This window comes from Vulpes lagopus, chromosome 4 (assembly GCF_018345385.1).
Source record: "Vulpes lagopus strain Blue_001 chromosome 4, ASM1834538v1, whole genome shotgun sequence".
NCBI classification, from domain to species: domain Eukaryota; kingdom Metazoa; phylum Chordata; class Mammalia; order Carnivora; family Canidae; genus Vulpes; species Vulpes lagopus.
In genome coordinates, this window is record NC_054827.1 from 124,940,141 (window position 1) to 124,950,205 (window position 10,065).

At 36.9% G+C, this 10,065-nt stretch overlaps 1 long non-coding RNA gene across 1 annotated transcript; it reads left to right on the top strand.

Annotated features, from left to right (window-relative positions):
* The first annotated feature begins 560 nt into the window (after window positions 1-560).
* LOC121489284 lies at window positions 561-4,827 on the top strand. The gene is made up of 2 exons (XR_005987316.1): window positions 561-622; window positions 2,625-4,827. It is a non-coding gene; the product is annotated as an uncharacterized LOC121489284 (long non-coding RNA).
* The last annotated feature ends 5,238 nt before the right edge of the window (window positions 4,828-10,065 follow it).

Genomic DNA, 10,065 nt, shown 5'->3' on the forward strand with positions numbered 1-10,065 from the left:
GGGAGAAGCAGGCTCCATGCAGGGAGCCCGACCTGGGACTGATCCTGGATCCCCAGGATCACCCCCTGGGCCGAAGGCGGCGCTAAACCGCTGAGCCACCGGGGCTGCCCTAAAAAAAGGAACAACTATTTTTTTTTCAGTAGATTTTTAAACCTCTTTGATTAGTAAATATTTTACATGCTCAAACTACCTAGGAAGAAATGCACTGAGAAGACTCGCTCCTTTCCTAATCCCCATCCAGTACAGTCCCCCATAGTCTTTTACAAATAACCATTTTTAACTAGTTTCTTGTGTATCCTTCAGGGTTTTGTGCAAATACAAGCAAATGAGAATATGTATAGGTTCTTATTTCCCTTCATTCCTCCTTCAGTGTTTTCTGTGTTGTTCTGCACTTTTTTCACTTAATAGTATATTCTGGAAAAAAAAAAGTATATTCTGTATACTCCTTATCATTGTCTAGTTACATCTCCTCATTCTTTTTTTTTTTTTTTTTTTTAAGATTTTGTTTATTTATCTGAGAGAGAGAGAACGAGTCCGAGGAAGATTAGAGGGAGAGAGAGAAGCACACTCCCCACCAAGCAGGGATCCCAGGACCCCTGACTCAGGACCTGAGCTGAAGAAGGTAGACACTTAACTGAATAAGACACCTAGGCACCCCTTTCTTTTTCTTTTTTCTTTTTTTTTTAAAGTTGTCACACATTCCATTTTGTGGACATACCCCATTTTACAGTCAATGCACTATAGGCTCACACTTGTGTTGTTTCCAGTCTTTACATATTACAAACGATGTTTTTTTGTTTAAGTAATATCTGTGCCCAGTGTTGGGGACTCACACCCTGAGATCAAGAGACATGCTCTACCAACTGAACCATGTTTTATTGAATACGTATTTCCTACATTTGCAGGGGTAACTAATTGTCAGATTGTCTGAAGAGAATTGCTGGGTCAAAGAGAAAATATATTTGTAAATATGGTAATTAAAGTTGCCCTTCATAGAGTGGTCCATTTTATCCTCCCAGCAGCCAAATATGTGAGGTATTGCTTTTTTTTTTTCCCTTGCTCTTTTTTTTTTTTTCTTTAAGGGTGTGTGGGAACCATTGAAATATAATTAGGGGGATGTTTTTGATAGTAAAATTTGTACGTAAAATCCTGAACAGTGTGAGAACAGGAGTTGCAATGATACACAGTACATCAAAGGGAAATTATAAAAGGCAGTGTTGAATTGACACCAGTGTGCTTGTTGTTTTTAAACTGAAGTGTGTGTATCTTGGTACATTTTTCTAAATAGACTGAAGGATGTGTAGAAGAATCAAAATCTTTTGTAATCAAAATCTTTTTTTAGGGTTTTATTTATTCATGAGAGACACAGAGAGACATAGGCTGAGGGAGGAGCAGGCTCCCTCTGAGGAGCCTAATGTGAGACTCAATCCTAGGACCTTGGGATCCCAATCTCAGCTGAAGGCAGATGCTCCACCACTGAGCTACCCAGGTGTCCCTATAATCAAAATCTTATGCTGCCTTCCTCCATAACAGAAGTAACTCAAAAATAGGGACATAAGAAATTATTACTCGAGTCTATTTTCCTTAATCTGTTTCTGCTGGATGGACAACTAAAAGTTAAGGAATAAAGATTTTAGTTTGATAAGAAAATATTAATATAGCTTGGAGAGTCTTGGATCAGTGCTAGAGATAAAGACTTATCAGTGTAGTTTGTGGATGATTGGTTTTTATATTTCTGATTATCAGTAAAACATTTTTACAGGAGGCATTTGTTCATACCTTAAAAACATGATAATCTGTAAATAGGAAATCTGCAGTTGAGCAGGAAATGGAATTTGCAGTTTATTACTTGATTTAGGCAAATAGAAGGAAGATAAGACAGTGACATTTCAAGTTATATTATTTTAGTTTCTTTTGAACATACTCTAGAATAATTTTGTCAGTTTGTATTAACATTTACAGTGAATGTATGTATCATTTAAAAATTTACTGGGTTGAAAACTTTAAGAGCTTTTATAATTTAGAGAAAAGACATCTAAGAGTCTAAATTTATATATGATGATAAATAGGGGTGCCTGGGTGGCTCAGTCATTTAAGCATCCGACTCTTGATGTCTCTACTCAGTTCATGATCTCAGGGTTGTGAGATGGAGCCCAATAGTGGGCTTCGTGTTGCCCAATCTGCTTGTGTGTATGTGTGTGTGTCAAATAAAATATTTAAAAAATATATTTGATGATAAATAAGTTTATGGTATGTGTACATACATAGACAAATTCATGTTACATAAAAGTCACCTTATACATTTTTTTCTGCAGAATAAAATATGACAAGCTAATTCACTATATAATTTTTTATAAAGGTTTATTTTATAATGCTAGCTTTAATTTTAAAAACTTAAGAACCAGTTTAAGGTAATTATATTTAAATGAGCACTCAGGAAAGAAAGATTATTTTTTGGGTTCAAAATTACTGCATTCTAGCTTTGTTCTTTTTTTTTTTTGCATGAATTGTACCTTCCTCATCAGTTATTAAATTGTAGAATTCTGAACTTGGGGAAAAACAAATGGTTGTCATTATAATGCTACCTGGGAATAATTTATTTTATTTTTTTTTTTTCTTTTCAGGACTGAGGCAAATAGCAATGAAGTTCAGTGTTTAGTGCACCAGATTCTAAATAAGTTCTTGGGAAATATGCTGGAAAAAGGCCAGATTGATGATGTTTTGTGCATAAAATGGATGAAGGTCTTATTAGACTAAAAGATAAAATTCCATATGTGATGATACAGGCAATCCTGGCTCTTTCAAGGCTTAAGACCTATGGGTAATGATTGCCCCATGGTTAAAGATAGTGCTACTTCATAGTTCTTGTTTGGTTTTGTGTGTAGTAAAGTTTTCCTTATTAAATATATAATGAGAGTGGAGAGTGTGTGATACATACACACACCTCATTTAAAGATAACATTATTTCAGTAGCATCCATTGATACCAAATGGGTATGCTATAATTTACCCAGAATTAGGGCGGACCCACAGGTCAACCAAGGGCTCAGTCGCACAAGATTGCCCCTACTTCAGACCCCAGTCACAAGTCTCAGGTATCCCCAAATTACTTGCACTTATACTTAACTAACTACAAATTTTGGAGATTCCTGTGACTGCCACACACCCCCCTCAAGGTATGAAAATTCCAGGAATGATTGACAGAATTCAAGTAAGTGCTGTACTTACTATTAGAGTTTGTTGTAAAGAATACAGCTGAAACAGCCAAATGGAAAAGATGCATACGGCAAAGTATGGGGGACAGGGAGTGCAGAGCTTCCATGACCTGTGTGGGTATCCCACCTTCCCATGACATTGATGTGTTCACCAACCTGGGAAGCTTGAGCCTAGTTGTTTCAGGATTTTTTTTATGAGATTGCACTGAGTAGGTATGTTTGATTAAATCATTGGCTTCTTTGAACTCAATCTCTAGTTCCTCTGAAAATTCCATCCTTGTAATCACCTAATTGGCTTTTCAGGTGACTAGTTTCCATCCTAAAGTTATCTAGGGACCTTTCACCCCCACCTTGAATCACCTCATTGCTATAAATTACCATAAAGTTGAAAGGGATTCCAGAATAACAAGACATTCGTATCACTCAGGACTTGCTGAGGCTTTTTGAGCTCTGAACCAGGGATAAAGATCAAATACATTTTTTATTATGCCATAAAAGAATATACCCACTATCTAAGTTGAGAAATGGAATGCTGAGATAACTTTTTAAGGGTCTTGTGGCTTTCTCTAAATGTATTTCCCCTTCCTTTCCAGAGGAAAACACTATCCTAAATGTTAACCATTACCTCGCTTTTCTTTAGAGTTTACTTTATTAGAGTTTTAAGGCTACCTAGATGTATCCCCAAAATATGTACTGTATCTTTGCCTTTTTTCACCTTAATATAATAGAGTTACATTACATATACACTTTGATTACTACTTTTTCCATGTAGTACTGTTTCTAAGAATCTAAAATCCAAACTTATGGATGTAGCTGTAGTCCATTCCTTTTCACTACTAGACAGTATTTTGTTTTAGAAGTATAACAACTTGATTTATCCAGTCTCTTGTGTACTATTAGGAACTAAACTTCTATCAGCATTCCCAAACATGTGGAAGCATTTCTCTGGCTAATAATGCCTAGAGGAGGCAGTATTACAGACTGAATTGTGTGTCCCCAAAATTCATATGTTGAAGCCCTTACTCCCAGTAAATGCCTCAGAATGTGACTGTATGTGGAGATCAGGTCTTTAAAGAGGCAATTAAGTTAAAATATGGCCTTTGAAAGGTAGCCCTCATCCAACCTGATGTGTTTTATAAGAAAAGGAAATTAGAACATACAGAGAAAACACTGGATGTGTGCACTGCCAGAAAAGAGGCCTCGTGAACCCAAACCTGCTGACACTTTGATCTTTGGACTCAGAGCTTGTAAAACCAAGAAAATAAATTTCTGTTGTTTAAGCCACCTAGTCTATACTATTTTTGTTATGGTAACCCTAGTAAATTAATACAGTTAGAATTGTTAAATGGTAGAATTATGTACATGTTCAGCTTAATTAGTAATCCTGATATATTTTTTAAAGTAATGGGATTAATTTGCAGTCCTACTAGCAGTGTCCTGAGAATTCTTGTTCTACATTCTTGGCCAAACCTGGTATTGTCAGACTTTACTTTTTCGAGTCTGGTAGGGGAAAAAATGAAAACTGTCATTTTAATTGCATTTTCCTGACAACTAAGAGTTGAATATCTTCATAGGTTTCTTGTTTCTTTATCAATAAAATGTCTTTAAATTTGTGTCCACTTTTCTGTTGTGCTGTGTTTGTTACTGATGGATAGAAGTTAACTTTTTTTTAAAAAGATTTTATTTATTTATTCATGAGAGACAGAGAGAGGAAGAGACATAGGCAGAGGGAGAAGCAGGCTCCCTGTAGGGAGCCCAATGTGGGACTCAGTCCCAGGACCAGGATCACACCCTGAGCCAAAGGCAGATATTCAACCAACTGAGCCACCCAGGTGTCCCTAGAAGTTAATTTTAATGGAAGTAAGATCCTTCGGTGACCTGTCCTCTTTATTTTTTTTTCTGAATGTTGTGCTTTTACATTTGAATCCTCCTATCTGGAATTTTTTTTAATGTTTAATTTGAGGGAAGTACATCATTTTTTCTCATATTAATAACAATTGGCCAGACCTATTGAATAGTCTTTTCTCCTCAGCTGGTCAACAGTGGCAGCTTTGTTGTCAGAAGTCTACATGGAATGTGGTCCTTTTTTCTGGTCTCTATTCAGTTATAAGTTTTGTCCAACACTAGACCATCCTGTTGTGGGTTTGTTTTTTTTTTTGGTTTTTTTTTTCTTTTTGGTTTTTAGAGTATGTGTGAGGCGATGAGGGGCAGGCAGAAGGATAGTTAGAAACGGAGAGAATCTCAAGCAGGCTCCACACTCCGCGCAGAGCCCAACGTGAGGCTCAATCTCACCACCCTGAGATCATGACTTGTGCCAAAGTCAAGTCTGATGCCTAACCCAACTGAGCCACCCAGGCACCACAAAGTAGTCTTCATAGGTTTTTGTAATCTCTATATCTAGTAGTAGTTTAAAATTTTTGTTTTAAATGATATATGATATATAATTATTTAACAGTACAACTGTACATGATCCTGAAACTGTCAAATGTAAGAGTAGAGCTGCATATTTAAACATAGAAAATGGGTTTTGCTCCAAAAATTAAAAATTCTTTTCAAGACCACATAATTCAGATCAAACTAATGAGTCTTAAAAGCCATTTCTAATAAGGGACTCAAGTTTGGGGTATTTTGGATGAGGTTTTAGGTGAAAAAGCTGATGGGCCATGAGTTGATAAATTGTTGAAGCTGATTTAGTGTATTTTATACATTTCAAGTGGTTTATTAGTACATACAGAGTATCACTTGTTAGATAATTATATTAGGTCCTTACTACTTTTTCTGTCTTTATGTTAATATTTTATACTTCAAGAATTCCATTTTTTCAACAGGCTAGTGATAATATCAGGTGACATGTACATAATAGATTTGTAAGTCATACTTCTTTTATACTATTATGAAAAATTTCAAAGAGATTAATAAAATTAACCATTATCAGTATTTGTCCAATTTTGTTTCTGTTCCTTGCCCCTTAAATACCTGCCGCCATACCTACACATATACACACTGCCTGTATCCTACTCTTAGCTAGAATTATTCTAAATCTTGGCCATCGTAGCATTTCATCTAATATCCAGTGTTTTCTAATTTTCTAAAAAGAGTCTTCACCCTGTTTTATTTAATTAGGCTCTAAACCATGTCTGTATGTTTCATTTGATTAATATTTTTTACCATGTCTTTTAATACATAATGGCTGTCCTTCCCTCCTTGAATTTATTTGTTGTAGCAGTTAGGTCATTTGTCCAGTTGAATTTAAGTTTAAATGATGGCTACATTAAAGTTTTGAGGGAGGTGGGAACGTTTAAAAATACGTAATGGCTCATAAACATTCTGTTATGAAGAGATGAAAGACTGATAACATTTTTTAATCCATGTCCTAATATATATGAATTACGGATTATAAAGCAATGATATAATTTCATAAACCAGGTTTCTCATATCTTATTTCCTCTAACCTCCCTATTTATATAAATGGGGAAACTAAGGCTCAGAGAGTTAAGTATTTGCCGAAGGCCAAACATCTCATTTCATAGAAGTAGGGTTCTTGGGTGTCTGGGTGGTGCAATCCATTGAGTGTCTGACTCAGGTGATCTTGGGGTCGTCATGTCAGGCTCCGTGCTTAGCAAGGAATCTGGGGTTCTCTCCCTTTGTCCTGCTTGCTTGTTTCCTCTCTCTCTCTCTCTCTCTCTGGAATAATTTTTTTTTTTTTTTTAAAGGCAGAGGGGTGGGCACCTGGATGGCTCAGTCAGTTCAGAGGCTGACTCCTGATTTCTGCTCAGGTCATGATCTCAATGTTGTGAGATCCAGCCCTGAACCAGGCTCCACGCTCTGTGGAGATCCAGCCCTGCACCAGGCTCCACGCTCAGTCAGTTTGAAATTCTCTCCTCTCTCTGCCCACCCCCCCACCCTGCTCGAACGCTCTTGCACCTTCTCCCCTCCCCGCCAATCTTTAAAAAAAAAAAATAGGACTCTTCAACCTATTTCTTTTAAAATTTCCTTCAGTTGTAAATAATTCCATCTAAAGGCGTTTGTGCATCAGAAAAGAGGTGGTCAGCCTAGCATTACTGCCCACCCAACTGGTTTTTGTAACTGAGAAGGTAAGACATGGTATGTTTGTAAACTTCTAATTCCCTTGAGTGGTTCTCTGTTTTGCACTGCCAGTGTTGTAACTAAGACCTGACTTTGAAAGTAGTGGGGAAGGGCCTTAGGACTTTGGGCTGAAGCCTGGTATATCTAGGTTAGGAAGAATGCAGGACAATCTTTTTTTTCCTTAAAAATGTATTTATTTTAGAGAGCCCGGGCAAGGGGTTGGACAGACAGCAAAGGGGCATAAACTCACTGAGCATAGAGCCCATTGAGAGACTCAGTCCCGTGACCCTGAGATCATGATCTGAATGGAAATCAAGAGTCAGACACTTAACCAACTGTGCCACCCAGGTGCTCCTGCAATAAAATCTATAGGCCACAATAGTAGTCTGTTATTTGGTCCTAAGTAATTTTTTGAAAAGATTTTATTTATTTGAGACAAAGCAAGCATGAGCAGAGTGAGAAAGGGAGAAGCAGATTCTCTACTGAGCAGGGATCCCAACGCAGGGCTGGATCCCAGGCCCCTGCGATCATGACCTGAGCTGAAGGCAGCCACTCAACTGAGCCACCCAGAAGCCCACTAAATAATTTTTCACTTAGGAATTTGTTCACCTCATTTCTTTTTGTACTAGTATGCTTTGTTTCCCTTTTTGGTTTCTATTTGTCCTATAAATATTAGCTCTAAGTTAATTTGAAGAAAATGAGTTATGTAACAAGATACAGGAAAACTAGAGGGAAGTTACATTTCTCTACAGCTTATGTAACTGAACAGATGCTTTGTAATCAGTGATGCGAAAAAATCTTCTATAAGCCTGGTTACACTTCACTGAAATATCTTAGAGTTGCTTCATCTGTTTGATATGTAAAAGTGGCCTGCAGTGGCAGGCTGTTTTCCTTTCTATGACTCCCAGTAAACTGTTAGGAATTTGCAAAAACAATGGTTGTAGGTAATGACATTAAAAGCCATTATTACTTTGATTATTTTCCAACAATAGAAATATGTTAGCTGATAGGGAGAACGGAAGGTTATATAACCAAAAACTTTAATGAAGTGATACCTTTGTAGGAAAAAAAAATCACATATAAATTCACTTAATATATAAATGCGACAAAGAATCCCAAGTAAACGCAATGCAAATAAAAATTGGGGAGCATTTTATTTAATATGACAAATGTGCTGTCTTTATAAGTTCATTCCAGTGTGGGATACAGGAAGGCAATTCCCACATGTCTGATACATTATTAACACCTGTTTCTTGTGTTTTTATTTGGATTAAGTGTTAAAAGTACTAATAGTACTACAGTAATTCTGTTTTGTAATGTACAATCTTACTCATCCAAAAGAATGATAAAGTTAATGTCTCATAAGCACTGTTTAGTGTTTATGAAAAGTAAATGAATGTTTTTATGTTCTTTAATTCTCAAGTATAACTCAATTTTTGATTCAAGATGATAGAGAGCAAGTGACTATCCAGACATTTTTCTTGAATGCTTCAATTTTTTTTTCCTGGGACATAATGGTTAAAAGGTTGAGATAGGACAGTAATAGTAAAAAAAATTTACAATATGAAACACTGCTTTTTAAGACATAGGGCAATGAAGGATGTAAGCCCTCATGGGGTGGAAGCAAACAAGGTGAGTTCTATGATTGCTCCAGCTCACTGCTTTGAGAGAGTTTCTGTTCTAAACCACAGCACAGGGAGAGGGAGATGGAGAGCCTGGTGGAATGTTTGACAAGACAAGGCTGAGAGTCTGGTGAAACCAAGATGGCTAGAGTTTGTAGCACAGAGTAGTAGAGAGAAAATAGCTGCACAGAAAGAGAACTCAAAATTTGAAAGGACTCTCCTTGACATTTCAGGTGAGCACTAATCAGTGCATGTAGCTGAGGAAAGGAAAAGACCATGCAAAGTAATAGAGCATCTCAAAGAGGGCTGGGAATAATGGCTGTCCCCACACAACTGGAAAATTTCATCAATCTCAGACATTGGGTAGAGTACATAGAAGGGTTTAACCACAGTTGGTAATGATTGGTCCTAGGCTGAGCATCGTTCTGTCCTGCCTTGTGTTTAAATCAAGACCTGAAAGCATCAAATTGTTTCCAAGTAACTGTACTAGAACAAAAACTATCAAAGATGTAAATAAGTAGGGAAATAGGACATAATGAAACATATCAATTGAAACTGACATAGATGTTAGAATTTGCAGACATACTGTTATACATACAACTATTCCAATTGTTGAAAAGTAGAGACATGGATGATGGAAAGACAAACTTTTAGAGATAAATGTGTGAAATATAAAACACCATTGGGACTACTGGCAGACTTGACATTGAAGCAGCAAAGATTCATGAGTCTGAAGACCTATCAATGGAAACTCCAAAATCAGAAAAAGTTTTTTAAAAGCATCTAAGGTAACAGACTAAGGAGTGGAGAAGAAATATGAAGAACCTTTGAAGAGGTGATAGCTAACAAGTGTCTGATTATGATGAAAATTATAAACCCACAGATCCAAGAAGATCAATGAGTCCCAAGTACAAGAAGCATGAGAACAAAGTACATCAAGGCACACAATTGTTTCATACCAATGAGAGATTAAAAAAAAAAAGGAATTTCTGGGTGGCTCAGTGGTTGAGCATCTGCCAGCAGCTCAGGTCGTGATCCTGGTCCAGGGATCAAGTCCTGCATCAGGATCCCTGCAGGGAGCCTGCTTCTCCCTCTGCCTATGTCTCTGCCTCTCTCTCTCTCATGAATAAATAAATAAAATCT